Below are 26,999 nucleotides of genomic sequence, written 5' to 3' on the forward strand. Positions count from 1 at the left end.
GAACAGCGGGGAGGTGCTGCCAAAATTTTACGTCGGATCCGGAGCAGAGCATGGGAAAACAAACCTAATCTACACATACTCGGGTGGATTAGGACCTATCTTTACCTATTAGCATCTAGGTTGCATGGACGTAATAAAAGTGACAAACTCCATTAACTGATGAATATATACATGCTGATATATATATATATATATATATATATATATATCTTATGTGTCCAGTAGCTAGGCAAGATCACTGATCGTGCGTGGATGTACACCGGTCACACTAGTCAGAAAGACATGACCATTGAATGGTTAACAAAAACCAAGGGGTTTCTGAGAGCCACATTTGCAAATGGCCAGAGGACAACATGGTGCCCCTGTGCCGGGTGCAACAATTGGCACAAGAGGAAAGAGGATGAAATGGGCAAACACCTGCAGAAGACGGGTTTTACGCCAGATTATACGGTGTGGACATTTCATGGCGAGCCTGCCCAACGTGCCAGAGCTGAGGTGCTTCGTCGTTGCACCGACGAGCATGGTACTAGGATGCAAGACATGGTGCAAGACTTTGATGATGCTCGGGACTCGGACGATGAGATGGAGGAATCTGCAGAGGCCTTTAATGAAATGTTGGAATCTTCAAAACATCATGTCCACCGGCACACTGAGCTTTGTCAGCTGGATGCCATCTCACAAATAATGGCTCTGAAGGCTCAATTCAACTTGGGCAGAGAATGCTACGACGCAATGATGACAGTATTTGGACGTTTTCTACCCAAAGGCCATGTACTACCTGCAAACCTGTACCAGTCAGACAAAATCCTCTGTGCTCTTAAGATGCCCTATGAGAAGATACATGCCTGTGAGAAAGGATGTGCCTTATTTAGGCTTCGGTATGCGGACTTGAACTATTGTCCCATTGGCAAGTCATCCAGGTATGTTGTGGTAGACAACGGTATGGCTGAGAAGACGCAGACCAAAATCCCCATTATTGTTCTTTGGTATATGCCAATCGTACCAAGACTTCAACATCTTTTCATGGTCGAAGAGATGGCCAGACAGATGACATGGCACAAAACGAGCAAAAGAACCCAACTAGATGCAGATGGGAAGCTGATGATGGTGCACACATCGGACGGTGAAGAATGGAAGAGCCTCGATGCATTACATGATGAGAAAGCGGTAGATCCGAGGCATCCTCGAGCCGGCATCAGCATGGATGGGGTTCAGTGTGATTGGTCTAACGGCACCCCAATACAGTTGTTGGCCCGTATTTGTCTTTCCACTCAACCCCCCCGAACAGATTATGCAAAGAAAGAACATTTTCCTGACATTGATAATTCGAGGGCCCAACTATCCGGGGAAGAATATAAATGTGTACATGCGGCCGCTGAAGGACGAATTGCAAGAAGCCTGGGATAGTGGGTTCAAGACATACGACGCCTTTAGCAGACGGAACTTCATAATGCATGTCTGCTACATGTACTCGACGCATGACTTGCCGGCGTATGCGCTATTCATTGGCTACCTATATATGTATGTATGGATGAAACCATTGTATGCTTGTTGTTGGATATGTTGCATATGGACTTTTCATTGGTATGTATATGTGTTGGATGATCATATCCATATGGCAGGGATATGATTTGGTATGTATATGTGTTGTTATGCTTGTTGAAAGTATCTTCAAATGTGTATATATGTATATCTCTGAAATTCTATCAAATTGAATGAATTTAAGAAAAAACAGAAAAAACAGGGGTTGTACATGCTCTTTGCCGTCTGCTGGCGGACGGCAAAGAGCTTTGCCATCAGCCAGCGGACAGCAAAGCTGCCACATGTTAGCTACCTGTGCAACCTAGGGGCACTGGGCTGGCCTATATGGTTGCTTTGTCGTCCGCTGGCGGACGGCAAAGACCTTTGCATCTTTGCCGTCGGCCAGCTGACGGCATAGCATGCCACGTGTCAGCTACCTGGGCTGGCCTACATGGGCTCTTTGCAGTGCTCTTTGCCGTCCGCTAGCGGACGGCAAAGCACGCCGTTAACCCCCTAACGGACCTAACCTTCCACATGTGCCGTCCAGGCTCTTTGTCGTCCGCTGGCGGACGGTAAAGACCATTTCATCTTTGTCGTCCGCCAGCAGACGACAAAGAGAGGTTTGACGTAGCTTGTTCAGCCGGACATGTTGTCATCTGCTGGCTGACGGCAAAGGCCTTTGCCGTCAGCCATGGCAGACGGCAAAGTGTCTGTTTCCTGTAGTGATGCTATAAAGAAGAGAAATATGAGATGACATGTTAGGCAGCATTGCACATCAAAAATTCTATTTTTATCACTTACCTACTCGAGGACGAGTAGGAGTTAAGCTTGGGGTTGCTGATACGTCTCCAACGTATCTATAATTTTTTATTGTTCCATGCTGTTATATTATCAATCTTGGATGTTTTATAATCATTTTATAGTCATTTTATATCATTTTTTGGTACTAACCTATTGACATAGTGCCAAGTGCCAGTTTCTGTTTTCTGCATGTTTTTTACATCGCAGGAAATCAACCAAATGGAGTCCAAATGCAACAAAACTTTACGGATATTTTTTATGGACCAGAAGACACCCAATGGGCCAAGGCAGCGCCTGGGGGATGCTCCGAGGGGAGCACAACCCACCAGGACGCGTCAGGAGGCCCAGGCGCGCCCTGGTAGGTTGTGCCCACCTCGGGTGCCCCCGGACTGCCTCTTTGCTTGATAAATACCCCAATATTCCAGAAACCCCAGGGGAGTCGATGAAAATCAATTCCAGCCGCCGCGGAGTCCAGAACCACCAGATCCAATCTAGACACCATCACGGAGGGTTTCACCACTTCCATTGGTGCCTCTCCGATGATGCGTGAGTAGTTCTTTGTAGACCTTCGGGTCCGTAGTTAGTAGCTAGATGGCTTCCTCTCTTTCGTTTGAGTCTCAATACAATGGTCTCTTGGAGATCCATATGATGTAACTCTTTTGCGGTGTGTTTGTTGGGATCGGATGAACTTTGAGTTTATGATCAGGTCTATCTTTTTATATCCATGAAAGTTATTTGAGTTTCTTTGATCTCTTATATGCATGATTTCTTATAGCCTCGTATTTCTTCTCCGATATTTGAGTTTTGTTTGGCCAACTTGATCTATTTATCTTGCAATGGGAAGAGGTACTTTGTAGTGGGTTCGATCTTACAGTGCTTGGTCCCAGTGATAGAAGGGGAACCAACACGTATGTATCGTTGCTACTAAGGATAAAATGATGGGGTCTATCTCTACATAGATAGATCTTGTCTACATCATGTCATCGTTCTTATTGCATTACTCCGTTTGTCCATGAACTTAATGCACTAGATGCATGCTGGAGAGCGATCGATGTGTGGAGTAATAGTAGTAGATGCAGGCAGGAGTCGGTCTACTAATCTTGGACGTGATGCCTATGTAATGATCATTGCATGGATATCGTCATGATTATTTGAAGTTCTATCAATTGCTCAACAGTAATTTGTTCACCCACCGTTTGCTATTTTTCTCGAGAGAAGCCACTAGTGAAACCTACGGCCCTCGGGTCTCTTTCTCATATTATTTGCCTTTGCGATCTACTTTTCCTTTACTTTTATTTTCAGATATATTAAAACAAAAATACAAAAATACCTTTCTGTGTTTTATTCTTATTTTTTATTTGGCGTTCGATCTATCAATCTACTACAATTTTATTCACGTTCGTTTGCCTAGCTTGAGGCGCCGCTACCCGAAAGGGATTGACAACCCCTTTTATACGTCGGGTTGCGAGTATTTGTTATTTGTGTGCAGGGGTTGTTTACGTTGTGTTGCTTGGTTCTCCTACTGGTTCGATAACCTTGGTCTTATAACTGAGGGAAATACCTACCGCCGCTATGCTGCATCATCCCTTCCTCTTTGGGGAAATATCGACGTAGCTTCAAGCCGCATCACTCGCCGTCTCACATCCTACCGCTGGAGTCGCCATGGTCTTCTTCAATGACCTCTCCAGTGGTTCCTCCTCCGACAAAGACTCCTTCACCACCCAGGTAAGCCTCTCTTCTCTCTCTCGGGCTACGACTTGGAATGAAGGATTTTAACCCAACGGTCGATTTGAGTCATTTCTTCCTCTTGTAGATCCCTAGGACCATCAGTTGCAACAAATGGAGCGGGGTGGCTGAAGATCTGTCTGCTCGTGGTCACCATCAATCTCCATGCGTGAAGCTAGTTGCATTTGAATTTGTGGACAGAGGGAGGAAGTTTCTGGCATGTGCAGGGAAGGTTAGACCCTCTTTCGTTGTTACAAATCATTTGTTAGATGTGATTCAGACACTGTCACGGTCCCAACCCATTCATACCACACCTTCAATCAAACGCATCCTAAGATAGTGTCACAGTTTGTACCTAGTATCTAAAAATGTTGCCATCTCATCAGCGGTGCCATTAGAAATTATTTGGCACCGCTTCAGCAGTTTGTGCAGCCAACTTTGGTCCACACATCCGAGCAGCCAAGCAGTAAAATACTAAATCTTTATGAAACGAAGGAACTGGGCATCGGAGCAACTAGGTGCTCCGGAGTCCGGATCCCTGATTTTTTTCCGCTGCATCGGCTCACTAGTGCAGGGCACCGGTGCGAGATGTAGCAACAATTGTCTTTACACCGGTTTTGGCATACATAGTGGACGACCTTAGTGCTATTAGTTCTATGTTACTAAATTTGTGCACGTACACACCTGTTAGTATCAATTTGGTGTCATCAAACACTATCGCTATGTTGTTGCAGTTATATTTACCTTTCTCATAAAATGTTCAATTTGTTATTTATAGTACATGAGTAAGAACTTGTAGCGTTGTTGTAATTAATTATAGCTTCTGATGTTTCAGAATTTGGTTGTTGTCTCAGTAGCAATTAATTCATTTGCAGATTCATCTTTTTGAGAAGATATGTCATAATTAACCCGTTTCTTCAGTTTTTCAAAATAAGTATTGGTGATTTCCTATGTTGATATAAACCCAGTTCCCCTACAATTGTTATTGATCTAGTTTTAAATATTATAGGATGAACGGAAGTGTTCTTACTTGGAGTGGGTTGATCAAGAGTGGCCACAGTCTTTGAAGATGTGCCTAGCAAACCTCTGGAGCATGTATGAGGAAGAGAACAGAGGTAGGCTTAGAGAAAGTGTTGTCAACGCTGAATCATATTTGAAGATGCGGGATAAAAAGAGGAAGGTGGAGAATGAGCTCACATTTTTTGAATCAGACTTTGCCAAGAAGGTGTTGGCGAAGGAGGAGGCACTTTCCCAGTTGGCCAGTGCAAAACAGGTTCTTACTGAACTAAAAGCATAGGTGGATAAGACAAGCCTCGATGATCTCGATTAGGGAAATGAATATATTGTTCTAATATTGTTCTTATGAAGCTGCACTAGCTATGTGCTATACTGTGCTATTTTCAGGTAGCTATCGTACTGTGATGTTAAAATATATTTATGTGCCTAATATGAAATTGGCAAACAACTGTTCGATATGAAATGTAAATTTGCTTAATACTGGAATTATTAATTGTAAACTAATAAACCTACTAAATGGGTCATGGAACTTTGCAAACGGTTCTAGCAGTTAAAGCGCTTGTGATGGATAGCCCAATGCCACACAGTTTTCTTCATCAGATCGTGTGTGATGTAGATGAATAAAAGCAAACGGTTAACCAAGGCAGAGCGTGTGTAATAGTTACACCTATCACACATGAGCCTATACATAAAATTGCGTGGGATGTACATACGAACGAAAACGTTTCCCTGGATTGACTGTGTGGGATGTACATACGAACGAAAACGTTTTCCCTGGATTTACTGTGTGGGATGTACATACGAATGAAAACGTTTTCCCTGGATTAACTGTGTGGGATGTACATAAGAACGGAAGCGTATTCCTTGTATTGACTGTGTGGAATGTACTAACAAACAGAAATGTTTGTTTGGGACTGACTGTGTGGGATGTACATACGAACGGAAACGATTGGGTTTCGATGCCTCGCCCGATCGCACACGAGCTCATTTTTGCCCCAGCCTGTGTGCCAAGAGGGCCTATCCCCGATGGTTTTTTGGTCATGTGGGAAGGACCCCCCCATCGCCCACACTCACTTGGCGACGGTTCCAAATGCCGTCACGGAAAGGGGTTAAAAACCGTTTGTATAGCACCGACGCGTACCAGTGTGTGCTTCACTTAAAAAAATTGAGCTATGGAATTGCTCTAGTGCTTCACTTATATCTTTTTTAGCATGGCGTGCTTTCATTTTTTTGAAGAAATACTCTCATGCTTTACTTAGATTTATTTGAGAGTTAGTAAAATTTTGAAGAAATTCGCTCGTGCTTATTTTGAGAGAAGAAAATCTTTATGCTCATGTTCTTCACTTAAATTTGTTTGAGCTTATCAAACGCAACATATGAAACTAGTCCCAAAGTGATAGATATTCAAGAGGGATATAATAAAAAAATTCATGAGATCATTGGACAAAATAAACTTGATTCCTTGTAATAGTTTTGCAACATGATGATAGTGATATGTGAGTCATGTTGGTGAGTAACTGTGCTTTAGTAAGAACTAGCGGTGTGACCCGCACATTTGCGTGGCTAGATTTTCTATATGTTATCTTTATATTAAGATTTTGGAATATAATTCACCGCTTTATCGATCATTTGAAATATACTACACTTCATGTCTCATCAGTTGGCGACCATTGTGTAAAATCATGGTTCATAATGGTCCCTAGCTTTCCCTCTTCTACTCTCCGTCAATCTGTGCTAATTTTCTTATAAATTCATTCATGGGTATCTTAAATATAAATTTAGTGTTCTCCTTATCTATACACCTTCTGGATAATATTATTATAGTTGTGTTTTATTTGGTATAGTGACATGCCTCTAAATCTCTATGTTGCATGACGATGGATATATGGTAATGCAGAATCAATAATATTGCCTCAAATCGCGAGAAATATATATTTTTGTCTTACTCCCAGTCACAAGATTTACGTTAGGCATTTTTTTCCTCATACAATTCCATTACAAAATTTAGTTTTTTTTCAAGATTACTCCTAGACCCCCGTCCCTTATTAGAAGAACAATTCCCTCAAATAACATAATAATCTCATAAAAATGATACACTGGGTCAAAATAAATAATGAGGATTATCACCATACGCCAACGCCGTTCATGATTCTTTCTAATAGTGACTAATTTGTTTTGCAATAGCTTACATTTTTTTAGATAAATAGAATGCACTGCTCCATATTTTATCTGATTCATTGCTATGTTTCAAAAACATTCTCTCCATCAGCCCCTATAATCAAAGTTTGTTCTGTTTGTTTGTGCTCATGTTTTTTTGCATATTTCGTTGATCGTCCACAATAGTTGATGTACCTACGTAATTACACTCCTAGTCCCAGGTGATATACTTGTTATTTCATTTTCAGAAAAAAAATTGTTTTCGTACTCCTAAGTTCACAACTCCATACTTTAAAAAAACTTCCACTACTCCACTCCATGCCCCTAATCCATCAGCCCATTGTAAAATTCAGTGGTACTAAACAGACACACGCTCTCAAAAAATAGACACACAATTTTTTAGCCCTAGAGGCAAGTTGCAAGAAAAAAGTTACTGTAGAATATTTCCTTTTTGCTTTCCCCCACGCCTCCCAGGTCACAATAGTTCTCTGCTCTATCGTTATAGTCCCTCAAGCTGGCTCTACCAAATCGAATGGCATGCTCCTACTTCACCAAAGCTGCGAAGGAGATGCTCTTGGAGGTCAAGTCTGGCAGAAATGGAGATGTGCGTTCGAGCCGCAGATCTTGCGTCGCCTACCAGCAAGGCCGCATCTCACTATTTCTGCTTTGTAGAGGCAGATCGGTCGCCGGGTAGGCCACCGGAGATTATGAGAGGTGTTGCTTGCTGCTAGGTTCTCCGAGAGTGTTCTGCTCTCCTGTTCGTGGCTCTGGGACAGAGAGCTGTGTCGTTAGGTTGAACGACCATCTTCTCCGTAGCATTCCACGTCTGAGGCGGAGCAGTAAGGACAGGTATGAATCTCTCCCTACTCTCCCATTATTCTCTTCATTCTTCTCTTGCTTGGCACAATATATGTACTTTGTAAGTTGATTTACTTTGTTGATTTGTTAAACAAATTCAGAGGGAAGGTTGATTTACTTGTTCTATTAAATTATAATTTGGGAGATGACCTCATACTTTCTTTTGTTCTTCATCTGACGGTCATTAATAGGATATACATTATAGAGATATTTGGCTTGACATTATTTTTTAGTTTACATTCTACCCAACTTTGATTATTGCCTCTTCAACATATCTGTCGCCATTATATGGAGCTTCATACAACAAAGCGTATGTCCATTATATCCATCTACTATGTATAACCCCGATGTATATTTTTTATATAGTGATTGGTCTCTTTTCATTTAAAGAGTCTGTAGGCAAAGGCGGGTTTTGGGCTTCCTCATTGCTGGTGCCATCGCCTTTCACCCATTAATTTGCTACAACTTTGCCTCATTTCTACTTCGTCGGGATTGGCTTATTCTTGACATGTAAGTTTCCCCATTGCAGGTGGTTTAATAGTATTCTTTTTTTGTTGCTAACATATATTAGCAAGTTATATTACCTATATGTGTATTTAGGACAAAGCAAGAAGGATTAAATGTATTAACTGGAATTTGGTTCATATATCTTAATTGACATGCAATGGATTTTTTGCCTATGCTGTAGGCGATGCCTGTAATATTGCAGTTTTTCCCTCACGATCATGGTTTCTTGAACTAAACAGGCCATAGGCTAGAATAGTTGTTACCAAGAATATAAAATTCACCAAAAGTGCATGTCTGAATGTATTTAAAATAATTATAATGTAATATGTTTTTGATAGTGCTAACATTTGACCTTTGTTATCTGGTAAGTGTCCTCCTTATATTGATGGATGTCAAGTATTCTTACTATTATCTCAGTAAACATAAATAGTTTGCCTTACTTTCAACATAATTATTGTATAATTTTTGTGCTTCCCACCCAATGAGTTCTGCAATTTCGAGACCGATATATTAATAATTTTTTCGGTCTCCTCGTAAAATCAAGTGCAGCTTATAGTAGTTGTACGGTAATTAATTTGGCATCTTTTCATTGCAAAGTAAACATAATCGGGAAGTTACTGTTAAAATTAGCAGAATATATGCTTACCGAGGTGATACAATTTCTGTATATATACCACAACTCTTGTCAATTTCCTTTGTACCTGCTTTGTGAGATCACCACATGACATATACCACCATCTTCTTGTAACAGATATATTGTAGGTAGCTCAAAGTTCGCAATCCTGAAAAAACAACCTCAAAACTCAAGTTAGCAATCTGAAGAAGTTGAGAGACATAAATAAATCAAATATGGTTCGTTCTAGCTGATATGACTCCATTATCAGTCCAGGTTTGGAGTCTTGTTTTCCTCGGAAGTGGTCATATCATATCCTAGAAGTCTATACAGTACCTGATTTGTCTGATTTTTATGCCTCATTCTAGTAATTTCTTGTAATGTTCTTCTTTTGTAAAACATTTTTTCTTCTAGTGTTCCTTTCGTAGTTGTATCTATTTTCCATCATTTTTGTTAAGTTCCTTCTGCACACATATGCAGTTAGTCAAGTATAGTAATATTGGTTAACAAACAGAGTTACTATTCATTAGTTGATAACTAATAACTGATAAAAGATATTGTTCCATACCTGCCAAGAAGTTCCTGGGCTTCGGTTATATCTAGACCTATATAATTCTTGTGGAATTGGTAATCAATGGTAAATGTCTTAGATATTTTCCCTGTAAATAACAAAATATCTTGTAAACATTACTGGATTGAACTTCTGCACCATCAAGGTTACAATAGGGACAGTTTAGCTGCCGATTAAATCCTCATTCAAAAAATAAGGAAACTTTGTCCATAACGTAACTCCTATTTTTATCACCCCTAAAGAGTTCTTTTATTATTATTGATTCCACATGCTTCATTTGGGTGATTAATCCAATCACAATAAATTTGGAGATTAATTGCTTCACAGTTAGAAAGATTAATTAGATAAGAGCCTTATTTCAAACTATAGACTATAGAGTATAGACATACCTGAGCATTGTTTATTTTATCTACCTGTTATTGTACTTAATCCGTACCAACGATTATAATTATAATTTAACCTCTAGAGATAGTAGCATGGATTTTTAAATGTTGATAGTAGCATGAACTCGGTTGGGCCCTATCAAAACAGTAAAATATAATTAGGGATTGTTGTCCAAAACAGTAGAGAAATCTGTAATATGTAATGCATTTTTTGTCCATCAAAATTATATTGAGGCTAATAAGCTCATCAACAATTGTCGTTAAGTCATTAAGCTTCTTGTATGCCATATTTTTGGGGTTTAATAGGAGTTGAAAACAACTGATAAAGTACCTATGAAGATTTTATGCTGATAAGTGAATTTAGTAATAGTAGTATTTACTAACCTTGATGATTCACGTTAGAGACTACTCAGAAGGTTGGGCCTGACTTTGTCGGCACTCGAGCTGAACCTGACATTGAAGGTTGGCTAATTTTCTTGTTTGTCCGTCGTTGAATCACCGGATGCATCACATAACCGGCCGACTTCGACTTTGCTGGTGGCGCGTTGGTTCATAGGAGATTCGGCTGACTTCGACTTTCCAAAAAATATTGATCCTAAATCTTTGGCTGCCTTGCGTTCTTGTTTGTCCGTCGTTGAATCACTGGATGCATCACATAATCGGCAGACTTGAGTTTTGCTGGTGGCGTGTTGGTTCATAGCTGATTCGGCTGACTTTGACTTTCCAAAAAATATTGATCCTAAATCTTGGGCTGCCTTGCGTGTGCTGGATGTGGCCGGTCGAGTGCGTTTATATTTTTCGTTGGCTTGGCGGAGTCTGTGTGGAGTCTTTTTTCAGAGGCATCTGGGCTCTTGCTGATTAATCCGTGTGGAGTTTTGTTTCCCTTATTTGCACACGCCAGTTTGTGGTTGTGTCGGTCTGTCGGACAGATTGATGAAGACGTGCTATGAGGTTTGGAGACGTGCTAGATGACAGGCGTGTCAGGCAGCTATGTCTACCCCTGAATAGTTATATGTAACTTTTGTATATTTTTAAATCTCAGCCGTTGTTATCAAATATTGATGGTGCACATAATTTGACTTATGTGGATAAATGTGACAGCTTCTTTTACTTCTGTTTTAAGTATATAATAGATAGATATTGGTGTTAAGGTTTGTGATTTCTTATGCAAGCATGAAAGTCAATAATTATTTAATGAATTACATCCTACTTGTGGTGCATTATTCGGTGTTAGTTATGCTTAATGCCCGTTATGTGATTTTTCGTTTCTTGGTTGGATGCTTCTCAATCTTTTTGCTAGCTTTCTCTTGTACTAAGTAGGAATACTACTTGTGCATCCAAAATTATTAAACCCAGTTTGCCATATGAGTCCACCATACCTGCCTATATGCGGTATTCTGGTGCCGTTCTAAGCAAATTTGTATGTGCCATCTCTAAATTTCAAAATAATTTCCTTTTTGTGTGCTCGTACTACTCAAGAAACGGTGGGGGGTGGCTGATATTTTTCCATGCTAGATGTGTTATTCTCAAGATGAGTATTTATTCACTTGTCATTGCATGAGAGTATGGCAAAGGTATTTGGGATGCCCAGTCCCGAAATGAAAAATGAATTTACTTTATGTTGTCAAATAATAAATTCCATGAAAAGTGTTGGTATGGACGGCACCCATGTATACTGTTGGGGAACACAGTATTTCAAAAAATTTACCTACGATCACGCAAGATCTATCTAGGAGATGCATAGCAACGAGCAGGGAGAGTGTGTCCACGTACCCTCGTAGACCGAAAGCGCAAGCGTATAGTAACGCAGTTGATGTAGTAGAACGTCTTCGCGATCCAACCGATCCAAGCACCGAACGTATGGCACCTCTACGTCCAGCACACGTTCAGCTGGATGACACCCCTCGAGCTCTTGATCCAATTGAGGACGAGGGAGAGTTCCGTCAGCACGACGGCGTGGCGACGGTGATGATGAAGTTACCGGCGCAGGGCTTTGCGTAAGCACTAAGACGACATGACCGAGGTGTGTAACTGTGGAGGGGGGCACCGCACACGGTTAAGAGAAGACTTGGTGTGTCTTTCGGGTGCCCCCTCCCACGTATATAAAGGAGGGGGGAAGAGGAGGCCGGCCCAATGGGGGCGCGCCATAGGAGGGAGTCCTACTTGGACTCCCGGTCCAAGTAGGATTCGCCCCCCTCCTTTCCTATTCCAACTAGGAGAAGGAGGGAAGGAGGAAGAGGAGAGAAGGAGGGGGGTGCCGCCCCACCCCTTGTCCAATTCGGATTGGCAAGGGGGGCGCGCGCCACCTCCTGGCCGGCCCTCTCTCTTCTCCACTAAGGCCCATGGTGGCCCATAATCTCCCGGGGGGGTTCCGATAACCCCCGGTACTCTGAAACTTATCTGAAACGACCCGAACCATTCCGGTGTCCGAATGTAACCTTCCAATATATGAACCTTTACCTCTCGACCATTTCGAGACTCCTCGTCATGTTTGTGATCTCATCCGAAACTCCGAACAAATTTCGGTCATCAAATCACATAACTCATAATACAAATCTTCATCGAACGTTAAGCGTGTGGACCCTACGGGTTCGAGAACTATGTAGACATGACTGAGACATATCTCCGGTCAATAACCAATAGCGGAACCTAGATGCTCATATTGGCTCCTACATATTCTACGAAGATCTTTATCGGTCAAACCGCATAACAACATACGTTGTTCCCTTTGTCATCGGTATGTTACTTCCCTGAGATTCTATCGTTGGTATCACCATACCTAGTTCAATCTTATTACTGGCAAGTCTCTTTACTCGTTCCGTAATGCATCATCCCATAACTAACTCATTAGTCACATTGCTTGCAAGGCTCATAGTGATGTGCATTACCGAGAGGGCCCAGAGATACCTCTCCGTTACACGGAGTGACAAATCCTAATCTCGATCTACGCCAACTCAACAAACACCATCGGAGACACCTGTAGAGCATCTTTATAAGCACCCAGTTACGTTGTGACGTTTGATATCACACAAGGTGTTCCTCCGGTATTCGGGAGTTGCATAATCTCATAGTCAGAGGAACATGTATAAGTCATGAAGAAAGCAATAGCAATAAAACTAATCGATCATTATGCTAAGCTAACGGATGGGTCTTGTCCATCACATCATTCTCTAATGATGTGATCCGGTTCATCAAATGACAACACATGTCTATGGTCAGGAAACTTAACCATCTTTGATTAACGAACTAGTCAAGTAGATGCGTACTAGGGACACTCTGTTTGTCTATGTATTCACACATGTACTAAGTTTCCAGTCAATACAATTCTAGCATGAATAATAAAAAATTATCATCATATAAGGAAATATAAATAACAACTTTATTATTGCCCCTAGGGCATATTTCCTTCAGTCTCCCACTTGCACTAGAGTCAATAATCTAGATTACATAGTAATGATTCTAACACCCATGGAGTCTTGGTGCTGATCATGTTTTGCTCGTGAGAGAGGCTTAGTCAACGGGTCTGCAACATTCAGATCTGTATGTATCTTGCAAATCTCTATGTCTCCCTCCTTGACTTGATCGTAAATGGAATTGAAGCGTCTCTTGATGTGTTTGGTCCTCTTGTGAAATCTGGATTCCTTCGCCAAGGCAATTGCTCCAGTATTGTCACAAAAGATTTTCATTGGACCCGATGTCGATGTCAAAACCGGCAGATCTCGAGTAGGGGGTCCCAAGCTGCGTGTCTTAGGATCGATGGTAACACAGACACGGGATTTTACCCAACTTCGGGCTCTCTCGAAGAGATAATACCCTACATGCTGCTTTTGATTGTATTCGATGTGTATGATTACAGAGTTGATCTACCTCGAGATCATATGTTGTGGTCTAAACCCTAGAGGTATGATGAGTAATGTCATGAGGATCTATCAACTAGCATGGCCTCGGCTTATATAATGTACCAGAGGCCTAGGATAACAAGAGTCCTAGTCAAATACGTCGGTGGAGATGAGTCCTTGTCTTGATCACCAAGTCTTGTGGAATCTTCCTCGTGTATACATCGGCTGTCCGAACTGGCCCATGAGCAAACGGCCATGGGAGTCCTCGGCCCAATCCAACTGATCGGGAGATGACGTGGTGAGTACCCCCTAGTCCAGGACACCGTCACCCGATGCACTAGGTATTACACCTAGATCGGATATGAACTTCTTCATCCAGACTCCTTCATTTGCTGCTTCCGAAGCAGCTATGTACTCCGCTTCACACGTAGATCCCACCACGAAGCTCTTCTTGGAACTGCACCAACTGACAGCTCCACCATTCAATATAAACACGTATCCGGTTTGTGACTTAGAGTCATCCGGATCAGTGTCAAAGCTTGCATTGACGTAACTATTTACGACGAGCTCTTTGTTACCTCCATAAACGAGAAACATATCCTTAGTCCTTTTTAGGTATTTCAGGATGTTCTTGACCACTGTCCAGTGATCCACTCCTGGATTACTTTGGTACCTCCCTGCTAAACTAATAGCAAGCCACACATCAGGTCTGGTACACAGCATTGCATACATGATAGAACCTATGGCTGAGGCATAGGGAATGACTTTCATTTTATCTCTATCTTCTGCAGTGGTTGGGCATTGAGTCTGACTCAACTTCACACCTTGTAACACACGCAAGAACCCTTTCTTTGACAGATCCATTTTGAACTTCTTCAAAACTTTATCAAGGTATGTGCTTTGTGAAAGTCCAATTAAGCATCTTGATCTATCTCTATAGATCTTGATGCCCAATATATAAGCAGCTTTACCGAGGACTTTCATTGAATTTTTTTAATTCAAGTATCCTTTTATGCTATTCATAAATTCAGTATCATTTCCGATCAACAATATGTCATCCACATATAATATGAGATGCTATAGAGCTCCCACTCGCTTTCTTGTAAATGCAGGCTTCTCCAAAAGTCTGTACAAAACCATATGCTTTGATCATACTATCAAAGCATATATTCCAACACCGAGAGGCTTGCACCAGTCCATAAATGGATCGCTGGAGCTTGCACACTTTGTTAGCACCTTTAGGATCGACAAAACCTTCTGGTTGCATCATATACAACTCTTCTTTAAGATATCCATTAAGGAATGCAGTTTTGACATCCATTTGCCAAATTTCATAATCATAAACTGCGGCAATTGCTAACATGATTCGGACAGACTTAAGCATCGCTATGGGTGAGAAAGTCTCATCGTAGTCAACTCCTTTAACTTGTCGAAAACCTTTCGCAATAAGTCGAGCTTTATAGACAGTAACATTACCATCAGCGTTAGTCTTCTTCTTGAAAATCCATTTATTCTCTATGGCTTGCCGATCATCGAGCAAGTCAACCAAAGTCCACACTTTGTTCTCATACATGGATCCCATCTCAAATTTCATAGTCTCAAGCCATTTCACAGAATCTGGGCTCATCATCGCTTCCTCATAGTTCGTAGGTTTGTCATGGTCAAGCAACATGACCTCCAGAATAGGTTTACTATACCACTCTGGTGCGGATCTTACTCTGGTTGACCTACGAGGTTCGATAGTAACTTGATCTGAAGTTTCATGATCATCATCATTATCTTCCTCACTAATTGGTGTAGGAATCACTGGAACTGATTTTTGTGATAAACTACTTTCCAATTCGGGAGAAGGTACAATTACCTCATCAAGTTCTACTTTCCTCCCACTCCCTTCTTTCGAGAGAAACTCCTTCTCTAGAAAGGATCCATTCTCAGCAACGAATATCTTGCCTTCGGATCTGTGATAGAAGGTGTACCCAACTGTCTCCTTTGGGTATCCTATGAAGACACATTTCTCCGATTTGGGTTCGAGCTTATCAGGTTGAAGCTTTTTCACATAAGCATCGCAGCCCCAAACTTTAAGAAACGACAACTTGGGTTTCTTGCCAAACCACAGTTCATATCGTGTCATCTCAACGGATTTAGATGGTGCCCTATTTAATGTGAATGCAGCCGTCTCTAAAGCATAACCCTGAAACGATAGCGGTAAATTAGTAAGAGACATCATAGATCGCGCCATATCCAATAAAGTACGGTTACGACATTCGGACACACCATTACGATGTGGTGTTCTAGGTGGCGTGAGTTGCGAAACTATTCCGCATTGTTTCAAATGAAGACCAAAATCATAACTCAAATATTCACCTCCACGATCAGATCGTAGAAATTTATTTTCTTGTTACGATGATTTTCTACTTCACTCTGAAACTCTTTGAACTTTTTAAATGTTTCGGACTTATGTTTCATCAAGTAGACATACCCCTATCTGCTCAAATCATCTGTGAAGGTCAGAAAATAACGATACCCGCCGCGAGCATCAACACTCATTGGACCGCATACATCAGTATGTATTATTTCCAACAAGTCTGTTGCTCGCTCCATTGTTCTGGAGAACGGAGTCTTAGTCATTTTGCCCATGAGGCATGGTTCGCAAGCATCAAGTGATTCATAATGAAGTGATTCCAAAAGCCCATCAACATGGAGTTTCTTCATGCGCTTTACACCAATATGACCTAAATGGCAGTGCCACAAATAAGTTGCACTATCATTATTAACCTTGCATCTTTTGGTTTCAATATTATGAATATGTGTATCACTACAATCGAGATTCAACAAGAATAGACCACTCATCAAGGGTGCATGACCATAAAATATATTACTCATATAAATAGAACAACCATTATTCTCTGATTTAAATGAATAACCGTCTTGCATCAAACAAGATCCAAATATAATGTTCATGCTCAACGCTGGCACCAAATAACAATTATTTAGGTCTAAAACTAATCCCGACGGTAGATGTAGAGGTAGCGTGCCGACGGTGATCACATCGACTTTGGAACCATTTTCCACGCGCATCTTCACCTCGTCCTTAGCCAATCTTCATTTAATCCATAGCCCCTATTTCGAGTTGCAAATATGAACAACAGAACCAGTATCAAATACCTAGGCGCTACTACGAGCATTAGTAAGGTACACATCAATAACATGTATATCAAATATACCCTTCACATTTCCTTCCTTCTTATCCACCAAATACTTGGGGCAGTTCCGCTTCTAGTGACCAGTCCCTTTGCAGTAGAAGCACTCAGTCTTAGGCTTAGGTCCAGACTTGGGTTTCTTCACTTGAGCAGCAACTTGCTCGCCGTTCTTCTTGAAGTTCCCCTTCTTCCCATTGCCTTTCTTGAAACTAGTGGTCTTGTTAACCATCAACGCTTGATGCTCCTTCTTGATTTCTACCTCCGCAGCTTTTAGCATTGCGAAGAGCACGGGAATTGTCTTATCCATCCCTTCCATATTATAGTTCATCACGAAGCTTTATAGCTTGGTGGCAGTGATTGAAGAACTCTGTCAATGACACTATCATCAGGAAGATTAACTCCCAGCTGAGTCCAGTGGTTGTGGTACCCAGACATTCTGAGTATATGTTCACTGACAGAACTATTCTCCTCCATCTAGCAGCTGTAGAACTTATTGGAGACTTCATATCTCTCAATCTGGGCATTTGCTTGAAATATTAACTTCAACTCCTGGAACATCTCATATGCTCCATGACGTTCAAAACATCGTTGAAGTCCCGGTTCTAAGCCGTAAAGCATGGCACACTGAACTATCGAGTACTCATCAGCTTTGCTCTGCCAAACGTTCATAACGTCCGGAGTTGCTCCTGCAGCGGGTCTTGCACCTAGCGGTGTTTCCAGGACGTAATTCTTCTGTGCAGCAATGAGGATAATCCTCAAGTTACAGACCCAGTCCATGTAGTTGCTACCATCATCTTTCAACTTAGCTTTCTCTAGGAACACATTAAAATTCAAGGGATCGGTAGCACGGGCCATTGATCTACAACAACATAGACATGTAAAATACTATCAGGTACTAAGTTCATGATAAATTAAAGTTCAATTAATCATATTACTTAAGAACTCCCACTTAGATAGACATTCCTCTAGTTATCTAAATGATCACGTGATCCATATCAACTAAACCATGTCCGATCATCACGTGAGATGGAGTAGTTTTCAATGGTGAACATCACTATGTTGATCATATCTACTACATGATTCACGTTCGACCTTTCGGTCTCAATGTTCCGAGGCCATATCTGCATATGCTAGGCTCGTCAAGTTTAACCCGAGTATTATGCGTGTGCAAAGCTGGCTTGCACCCGTTGCATGTGAACGTAGAGCTTATCACACCGATCATCACGTGGTGTTTCGGCACGACGAACTGTAGCAACAGTGCATACTCAGGGAGAACACTTATACCTTGAAATTTAGTGAGGGATCATCTTATAATGCTACCACCGTACTAAGAAAAATAAGATGCATAAAGGATAAACATAACATGAAATCAAAATAAGTGATATGATATGGCCATCATCATCTTGTGCCTTTGATCTCCATCTCCAAAGCACCGTCATGATCACCATCGTCATCGGCTTGACACCTTGATCTCCATCGTAGCATCGTTGTCGTCACGCCAACTATTGCTTCCATGACTATCGCTACCGCTTAGTGATAAAGTAAAGCAATTACATGGCGATTGCATTTCATACAATAAAGCGACAACCATAAGGCTCCTGCCAGTTGCCGATAACTTTTACAAAACATGATCATCTCATACAACAATTTATATATCATCACGTTCTGACCATATCACATCACAACATGCCCTGCAAAAACAAGTTAGACGTACTCTACTTTGTTGTTGCAAGTTTTACGTGGCTGCTACGGGCTTCTAGCAAGAACCGTTCTTACCTACGCATCAAAACCATAATGATTTTTCGTCAAGTGTGTTGTTTTAACCTTCAACAAGTACTGGGCATAGTCAAACTCGATTCAACTAAAGTTGGAGAAACAAACACCCGCTAGCCACCTGTGTGCGAAGCACGTCGGTAGAACCAGTCTCATGAACGCGGTCATGTAATGTCGGTCCGGGCCGCTTCATCCAACAATACCGCCGAATCAAAGTAGGGCGTTGCTGGTAAGCAGTATGACTATTATCGCCCACAACTCTTTGTGTTCTACTCATGCATATAACATCTACGCACAGACCTGGCTCAGATGCCACTGTTGGGGAACGCGGTATTTCAAAAATTTACCTACGATCACGCAAGATCTATCTAGGATGCATAGCAACGGGCGGGGAGAGTGTGTCCAGGTACCCTCGTAGACCGAAAGCAGAAGCGTTTAGTAACGCGGTTGATGTAGTCGAACGTCTTCGCGATCCAACCGATCCAAGCACCGAACGTACGGCACCTCCACGTTCAGCACACGTTCAGCTCGATGATGTCCCTCGAGCTCTTGATCCAACTAAGGACGAGGGAGAGTTCCGTCAGCACGACGGCGTGACGATGGTGACGATGAAGTTACCGGCGCAGGGCTTCGCCTAAGCACTATGACGATATGACCGAGGTGTGTAACTGTGGAGGGGGGCACCACACATGGCTAAGAGAAGACTTGCTGTGTCTTTGGGGTGCCCCTCCCACTTATATAAAGGAGGGGGAAGAGGAGGCCGGCCCAAGGGGGGGCGCGCCATAGGGGGGAGTCCTACTTGGACTCTCGGTCCAAGTAGGATTCGCCCCCCCTTTCCTATTCCAACTAGGAGAAGGAGGGAAGGAAGAAGAGAGAAGGAAGGAGGGGGGCGCCGCCCACACGCCTTGTCCAATTCGGATTGGCAAGGGGGGCGCGTGCCACCTCCTGACCGGCCCTCTCTCTTCTCCACTAAGGCCCATGGTGGCCCATTAACCTCCGGGGGGTTCCGGTAACCCCCGGTACTCCGAAACTTATCCGAAACGACCCAAACCATTCCGGTGTCCGAATGTAACCTTCTAGTATATGAATATTTACCTCTTGACCATTTCGAGACTCCTCGTCATGTCCGTGATCTCATCCGGGACTCCGAACAAACTTAGGTCATCAAATCACATAACTCATAATATAAATCGTCATCGAACGTTAAGCGTGCGGACCCTACGGGTTCAAGAACTATGTAGACATGACTGAGACATATCTCCGGTCAATAACCAATAGCGGAACCGGGATGCTCATATTGGCTCCTACATATTCTACGAAGATCTTTATCGGTCAAACCGCATAACAACATACGTTGTTCCCTTTGTCATCGGTATGTTACTTGCCCGAGATTCGATCTTTGGTCTCACCATACCTAGTTCAATCTCGTTACCGGCAAGTCTGTTTACTCGTTCCGTAATGCATTATCCCGTAACTAACTCATTAGTCACATTGCTTGCAAGGCTCATAGTGATGTGCATTACCGAGAGGGCCCAGAGATACCTCTCCGTTACACAAAGTGACAAATCCTAATCTCGATCTATGCCAACTCAACAAACACCATCGGAGACACCTGTAGAGCATCTTTATAATCGCCCAGTTACGTTGTGACGTTTGATATCACACAAGGTGTTCCTCCGGTATTCGCCAGTTGCATAATCTCATAGTCAGAGGAACATGTATAAGTCATGAAGAAAGCAATAGCAATAAAACTAATCAATCATTATGCTAAGCTAACAGATGGGTCTTGTCCATCACATCATTCTCTAATGATGTGATCTCGTTCATCAAATGACAACACATTTCTATGGTCAGGAAACTTAACCATCTTTGATTAACGAGCTAGTCAAGTAGAGGCATACTAGGGACACTCTGTTTGTCTATGTATTCACACATGTACTAAGTTTCCGGTCAATACAATTCTAGCATGAATAATAAAAATTTATCATGATATAAGGAAATATAAATAACAACTTTATTATTGTCTCTAGGGCATATTTCCTTCAGATACGGCTAGCAGTGGAATGTGAAAGTATGGTGGAAAAAGGAATAAACTTTATTTTCTATTTGGGAACCGCGTATGATATATCTAGCATGGAAAGTATTGGGAACTACTCGATCGTTTTCGTTGACGGGAAAAGTATGCCTCTCAAAAAATATTATCTCTCAATTTAAGCTTTGAACTCTGGCACCTCTACAAACCCCTACTTCCCTCTGCGAAGGGCCTTTCTTTTTTTACTTTATGCAATTTTTATTTTATTTGAGTCTCCGTCTCCTCTTATAAAGCACCAACTAAGGGGCACTATGATCGTACTTGAGCATTGGGTGTAGCTAATATACGAGTGTGTTTCATGAATGGATCAGCATGATGGGCTAGGGATAACTTGCTTTAGCGTTGATATTTTGGAAGACATGGTTGCTTGTTGATATGCTTGAGTATTCAAATCTTCATGTCAAAACTAGACTATTGCTTTGAACCATATAAAAGTCCATATGTCCATGCTACAAAAGAAAAGAATATGTGATGAACATGTTAGGTAGCATTCCACATAAAAAATATGTAGCGACCAGACCTCAAATGGCCTGTGCTGCTGTGCACCAGTGTCATCCCTGGATCAATAATGCTGACACGCACAGTACAAATGGAGGATTTATAACAGAGTAGCAATCACACACTTATTACATCGAATATCTCCGAAGAGATTAAGTATGAATAACATGGCTTAAGGCCATCTAATAACGATAACAGCGGAAGACTTGGAAGATAAGTGAGTCCATCAACTCCAGCGGCATCACTGAGTATAAGACCACGACCTAAGGCACCTTACTCGTTGTCTGAAAAGTATGCAACATGAAACGTTGCAGCCCAAAACGGGTCAGCACATAGAATATGCTGGCAAAATAACACATAGAGGACAATGAACAATGATAATGCTATACTACATGCATATTTGGCTGGTGGAAAGCTCTATGGTTACAGTTTTGCGAAAAGCCAATTTTATCCTACTGCAAAGGAATAAATTTTATTTAACTCTCATGGTGGTTGAAACATTGAGAAGGTACCTCCAACTCAATCCCAATTAAGTATCATTATAACCCAACAGTATTAATTATAAGTATCACGGTGATGAGATTCAAATGATAATCCAGATACTAGATACTCAAGTTGTCCATAACCGGGGACACGGCTAATCATGATCAGTTTGTACACTCTACAGAGGTTTGTGCACTTTTCCCACAAGACTCGATCGCCTCCGCTTGATTCTCGCACTACATGATGTTTGAGAAACGGATGACCGAGACACAGTCTTTCAGAAACAGTCACTCTTTACTCTGGATGGACCGGTACACCTACTTTCCCCTACATCTGCTAGTCCACCTCTTCAAGAGATCCTGTAACCTACTCAACTATGCTAGAGCCCATAATAGCTTGCGGCTGCACACGGAAGTTTCTAGCATGAATAATCTTATGATCCCTTTGAGCCTAGGTGGCGGACCTTATACATACAGACAACACTGGGTTCTCCAGGTGCCTCAATCCACCCAGATGTGAGTTTTAGTTGCCACCTTAAGTTGAACCATTATTAACAATCTCACATCTGTCATGAATATCACTCAAACCCAATCCACGTCTACGAGCATAGCATGGCAATAAGAATAGCAACGTAGAAGTAACTCCCAAGGGTTTGATCAATAAAACAGGTAATAGGTACTACCTCAACTACTTCCCAATACCCACAGTTTAATTAGATCCTAATAATGCAATGTGTTTGAGGAATAGGTCTAATGCAATAAAACTGGGTATGAACGGGGTATGATCAAAGTGTTACTTGCCTTGCTGATGATCCGCAAAACCTAACGAGTCGAAGTAACAAGCGGCACACTCCGGGTACTCTATCGCAAACAAACAAGCATACAATCAGTACTCAACTAATGCACAGGTAAAACTCGAATGAAAGATCCAACCAGAAAGTTCAACTTAAGAACTCCGGTTTGCAAAAAGAATCAACTCGAAAGAAGCAACGAAAGTCAAACGACGAAAGAAAGAAACTTTGTTTGCTAATCTGGATCTAGGTCAATTTTTACTGTAGCAAAACTTGTTTGAGTAGATTAAACGGAAAGAGAATTTCGAGACGAAACTCTAGGCGCTTGAATCGCCTGATTCCGATAAACGAGCGAGAAGTTAAATAGATTCGAAAATTCGATCAGAAATCGAATCTGAGAAAATAACGAGAAAAACCGACGAAAAAGAAAACGGACGAACGGTTAAATAACGGATGTTCGTTAACAGAGAAAAACCGACGAACGCGTTCGTTAAAACGAACGGTTCGGTGAACGCTCGTGAAATAAGAAAACCGAAAAAAAACCGACCTAGGTTTTTTTAAACAAAAGGTTTTTTTTTACAGAAAACCGGTCAACACGAAAACGACCGGCGGCAGCAGTACCTCGTGGCGGGGCTCCGGCGAGGGGCTCCGGCGGGCGGGGCTCGGCGGCGAGGGGTGCGGGGCTCGGGGGGGGGGGGGGGGGGGGGCTCCGGCGGCGAGGGGTGCGGGCTCGGGCGCTCCCGGCGGCGGGCGACGAGGCAATGGCGGGCGGCGGCGGCGGCTAGATGCGGCGGCGGCAGCGGCTCCTCCGGCGGCGGTGATGAGGAAAACGGGGGGGGTATTTATGAGGGGGGGGGTGCTCCGGCTTGGGGGAGGGGCAAACCCGAGGCGGCGGCGTCGTGGCGATGGCGGACTCCGGCGGCGGCGCGTCGCGTGCTGGAAGAGGAGAGGCGACGGGGTGGGCCGTCGGCTGGGCTCGGCCCAGTCGGCGCGACGCGTTTGTTTGTTTTTTTTAAGGTTCCGCGGAAAATATTGCTTAGAAAAATAAATAAAAATCAGAAAAATATGAAATAAATTTTCCCCGTATAGTTAGAAAATCTAGAATAGGGTGAACATTTTTAAAATCAAAAATAAATATTTTGAAAACATGCATATTTTTAAATGCAATAAAAATTGCAAATAAAATCCAGTTAAATTCCAAATAATGATTTTAACATTTTTCCTCCAGTATTTCAATGTTTTGGAGAAGTCATATTTTCTCCTCTCGTTTATTTAAAATGAAATATTTTTCCGGAGAGAAAAATAATTAAAAATCCCAATCCTCGTTTGAAAAATCAAATAAGAAAATTCGAGAAAATCCCCAACTCTCTCCGAGGGTCCTTGAGTTGCTTAGGATTTATCGAGGATTTGTCAAAAATGCAACAAAACATGATATGCAAATGATGATCTATGTATAACATTCCAAATTGAAAATTTGGGATGTTACAAACCTACCCCCCTTAAGATGAATCTCGCCCTCGAGATTCGGGTTGGCTAGAAAACAGGTGGGAGTGGTTTTTCCGTAGACCTTCCTCTCGCTCCCAGGTGGCCTCATCTTCTATGTGGTGACTCCACTGTACTTTGCAAAACTTGATAACCTTGCTGCGGGTAACTCGGCTGGCATACTCGAGAATCTTAACTGGCTTCTCTTCATACGTCAAATCACTTTCCAACTGAATCGCTTCCAGTGGCACAGTATCTCTCAGCGGTATCTCAGCCATCTCTGCGTGGCATTTCTTCAACTGCGAAACATGAAATACATCATGGACTTCAGACAATCCTTCGGGCAATTCTAGCTTGTAGGCAACTTCTTCCATACGTTCCAACACTCTGTATGGTCCGATAAAACGGGGCGCTAACTTTCCCTTAACTCCAAAGCGCTTTACTCCTCGAAGTGGTGATACTCGAAGATACACTCTGTCTCCGACTTCGTGAACTGTCTCCTTGCGTTTAGAATCAGCATAACTCTTCTGCCTGGACTGGGCTACCTTGAGCCTATCGCGAATCAACTTCACTTTCTGTTCAGACTCCTTAATCAAATCTGGTCCAAACAACTGACGATCTCCAACTTCGTCCCATAACAACGGTGTCCTACACCTCCTTCCGTACAAAGCTTCGAAAGGGGCCATCTTCAAACTGGTTTGATAACTGTTGTTATATGAAAACTCCGCATATGGCAAATTGTCGTCCCAACTAGATCCATAATCTAGCGCACAAGCTCTCAACATGTCCTCCAAAATCTGGTTGACTCTCTCGGTCTGTCCATCTGTCTGTGGGTGAAATGCTGTGCTAAATTCCAGCCTGGTTCCCAACGTTTCATGTAGCTGCTTCCAAAACTTCGAGGTAAATTGGGTTCCTCTGTCTGATACAATGGTCCTCGGAACTCCATGCAAACATACTATCCTGGTCATGTATATCTTTGCCAACTTAGCGCTGGTGTAAGTGGTCTTTACTGGAATGAAATGAGCCACTTTCGTCAAACGGTCGACTACAACCCATATCGAGTCATAGCCTGAACGAGTCCTGGGTAATCCTGTGATAAAATCCATGCCTATTTTATCCCACTTCCATTCGGGTATCAGCAATGGTTGTAGCAATCCTGCTGGCTTCTGATGCTCTGCCTTCACTCTCTGACATACATCACAAACTGCTACAAACTCCGCAATATCCTTCTTCATTCCGGTCCACCAGAAAGTATTCTTCAAATCCAAATACATCTTGGTATTCCCTGGGTGAATCGAGTATGGTGAATCGTGGGCTTCTTGCAAAATCAACTTCCTGATCTCCGGATCATTTGGCACATATACACGGTCCTCGAACCATAAGGTATCGTGCTCATCCTCACGAAATCCCTTGGCTTTTCCTTTGCTCATCTTCTCCTTTATCTCTTCAATCTCCTTGTCTGTTTTCTGAGCTTCTCTGATCTTTTCCATCAAGGTAGACTGAATCTCCAATGTCGCTAAATAGCCTCTAGGGACTATCTCCAAGCATAGCTCACGTAGGTCCTCGGCTAACTTCTGAGGTAACTCTCCTGTCATGAGGGTGTTGACATGACTCTTGCGGCTCAACGCGTCTGCTACTACGTTAGCCTTTCCGGGGTGATAATGCAATCTCATATCATAGTCTATGATGAGCTCCAACCATCTTCTTTGTCTGAGGTTTAACTCCTTCTGCGTGAAAATGTACTTCAAACTCTTGTGATCCGTGTACACTTCACAATGGTTTCCAATGAGAAAATGTCTCCATGTCTTCAATGCATGCACCACGGCTGCTAATTCCAAATCATGCGTTGCATAATTCTTCTCATGGGGTTTAAGTTGTCGTGAAGCATACGAAACAACTCGTCCTTCCTGCATAAGCACTGCTCCAAGTCCTCGACGAGAAGCGTCGCAATAAACTTCATAGTCCTTGCGTTGATCTGGCAGAATCAACACTGGTGATGTAACCAATCGTTTCTTCAACTCTTGGAAACTAGCTTCACATTCCTCAGTCCAATTGAATTTGGTGTCCTTCTTCAATAGCTCAGTCATGGGCTTAGCAATCCTTGAGAAATTCTCGATAAATCTCCGGTAGTATCCTGCAAGTCCAAGAAAACTCCGGATTTCTCCAACTGTCGTGGGTGATTCCCAACTTGTCACTGTGTCAACCTTGGCAGGGTCTACTGCTATTCCTTCTCCAGAAATAACATGTCCAAGGAATCCAACTTCCTTCAACCAAAATTCACACTTGCTGAACTTGGCATATAACTGATGTTCTCTGAGCTTCTCAAGTACCAATCGTAAATGCTCCTCATGCTCTTCTTCATCCTTGGAAAAGATTAAAATATCATCAATGAACACCACGAAGAACTTATCCAAAAACTCCATAAACACTTTGTTCATCAGGTTCATAAAATAGGCAGGTGCGTTAGTCAGTCCAAATGACATAACGGTATACTCATACAATCCATATCTGGTGGTAAATGCCGTCTTGGGTATATCCTGCTCTCGAATCTTTAATTGATGGTATCCCGATCGTAGATCGATCTTGGAAAATACTTTAGCTCCTTGCAGGCGGTCAAACAAATCATTGATCATCGGCAGTGGGTACTTATTTTTGATGGTCACTTCATTCAATCCTCGGTAATCAACAA

Source organism: Triticum aestivum, chromosome 2D (assembly GCF_018294505.1).
Source record: "Triticum aestivum cultivar Chinese Spring chromosome 2D, IWGSC CS RefSeq v2.1, whole genome shotgun sequence".
Lineage (NCBI taxonomy): Eukaryota > Viridiplantae > Streptophyta > Magnoliopsida > Poales > Poaceae > Triticum > Triticum aestivum.